Source organism: Sprattus sprattus, assembly GCF_963457725.1.
Source record: "Sprattus sprattus genome assembly, chromosome: 20".
NCBI classification, from domain to species: Eukaryota; Metazoa; Chordata; class Actinopteri; order Clupeiformes; family Clupeidae; genus Sprattus; species Sprattus sprattus.
Window position 1 is genome coordinate 13,296,084 of NC_137918.1, and position 2,500 is coordinate 13,298,583.

The 2,500-nt window shown below is 46.7% G+C and overlaps 1 protein-coding gene across 1 annotated transcript in view; it reads right to left on the minus strand.

Annotated features, from left to right (window-relative positions):
- itgb8 (integrin, beta 8) overlaps positions 1-2,500 on the minus strand; it is a gene marked incomplete at both ends in the record, with an annotated part of 29,497 nt that overhangs the window by 8,365 nt on the left and 18,632 nt on the right. The gene's annotated exons all lie outside the window — the stretch shown is intronic.

The following is a 2,500-nucleotide window of genomic DNA, read 5'->3' on the forward strand; positions in this document are numbered from 1 at the left end:
GTTTTTAGAGTGTTTATGAACCCTTGAACTTAGAATTTCCCAGACGTATGGAACAACGCTATCTACAGCCTAAAAAAAAAAAACCCAAAGCATTCATGAGACATTAAATTAAACTGAAATTAAATTCCTTGGCCGATTCCTTGGATGAGACGCATCCATCTGGCACGGGGACAGAGCCTTTCGTTTGAACCGAGGCGATAGCATTTTGGCGATGGCCAGCGCTGATATGTGCAGGGGATCATGTTCACAATGAAAACAGAGAGAGAAACCTCCAGGTCGAGTCTTTGTTTAAACAGAATCTCCCACAGCGGGACTTTTAGAGCCCGAGCAAGGCCGTGCGACCCTAAACCCCCAACTCACACACACACACTCGCTCGGACTCTCCCTGTGTGTCTGTGCCGTTTTCCTGTAAATAACAAATGTTGCGATTCAACTCATCACAGAGGAGTCACACTCCGAGCCACCCCATCCTCATCAAACCCCACTGCTTTCTCCCTGGGAGGGCACAGTACAGGCTCACTGACTCACAGGCAGTGTGTGTGTGTGTGTGTGTGTGTGTGTGTGTGTGTGTGTGTGTGTGTGTGTGTGTGTGTGTCTGAGACAGTGATTTCCCCAGGGTCGTGCCCATCCCTGCTCGGGGGCATCCGAGGCCGAGCGCCTTTCCCGTCTCCTGAGCTACGGGTCTACCGAAAGGTCTCTGGCTTTTACAGGGGGACTTTTCTTTCACTTCCTCCCCTTTCATTAACTTTCGAAGTGTCCTCCGCGGGGGACGAAACAAGGGGGGCGGAGAGACAACGGCCATTGTGAGAGTAACTAGAGAGGCATGGAGCGACACACACACAGACACACACACACACACTGGACTGAGTTAATGAGGAGAGGTTGGAGATTTTAGCACGAGTAGATCAGAGTAGCAGACACACACACACACACACACAGGCAGCCTGTTGAAGTAAACTACAGTAGCAGTCAAAAGATTTGACACACCTTCTCATTTTTAGAGAAGTTTTTTCTTTACTTTTATTATTTTCTACATGGTAGATAGCACTTTCTTTGTTTAGTACATCATTCCATATATGTTCTTTCGTAGTTTAAATGTCTTCAGTTTTAATCTACAATGTAGAAAATAATAAAAGTAAAGAAAACACTAAAAACACCAAACTTTTGACTGGTACTGTATGTCCACACTTTCACTCACTTCTCCTTGATACTCCAACGAAGTGGAATCAAGGGATTTAATACCAAATGAATAAGAAAGATGGCAAGATGAAGATGTGATAATTTTTCCTGTGTAAGTGTTGAGGCATTTTATATCATTATCTATAAACTGTTCTACCCACAGAGTGTCCAGGTCGTACTGGTTCTGTTTACGGCGCACTGCTCTGGTGTCTGAGTCACTTTCAGAAATTGCTGCTCCAGAGCCCTTGCCAACACACCCACGCACCATACACAGAAAACATCTCTCACACAAGCACACAAACAATTCACAAACACCAACGAGACACACAAACAACACAACACAACACAGCATAATACACACACATGCACATGTACACACACACATGCACACACACACACATACACACACACACACACACACACACACAAACACACACACACACACAGCCCCAAACACACACACACACACACACACACACACACATACACTCACACACACACACACACAGGGCACATCATTATCTCATAAGATGACACACACTGCCCACCCCCCACTACACTCTATGGGCTGTGCCCATGCCTAGAGGGATTGCAGGGGGTATCACACATTAGCGAGCTTCACCACAGCACACGCACACACACACACACACACACACACACACACACACACACACACACACACACACACACACACACACACACACACACACACACACACACACACACACACACACACACACACACACATGCCCAGAGGGACCTGCAGGGGGTATCACACATTGGTGAGCTTCACCACAGCACACACACACACACACACACGCACGCACACACACACACACGCACGCACACACACACACACACACACCCATGCCCAGTGGGACTGCAGGGGGTATCACACATTGGTGAGCTTCACCACAGTACTGCCAGTTTCACTTAATGAGCTGTGACTCAACGGAGCATTAAAGGGTTTCTCAGTAATAAGACTCAGATCAGTTTAGATCTAACTGGCAGTCATACCGAAAGCATAACAACACTTAGTTAGCGTATAAAGAGTTCCTTCTGATAACAACAAAACAGCAATAAGAGCTCCGTCTCTGCCGGTAAACCATCGCCTGAAGGAGGATAATTAAGGTTGCAGCTCCATCCCTGTGCGCGATGACAGTATGTACTTTATGACTCACTGTAAGCCAATGCAGAGGTCTAGGCTGTATAGTACAGTTGGATGCTGAAGCACCAACCAACATTAAGAGCCAAGAAGACCAATGAGTGGCCAATGCTGGTAGTGGGAAGTATGCAGTATGCAGTATACAACAAGATCCTG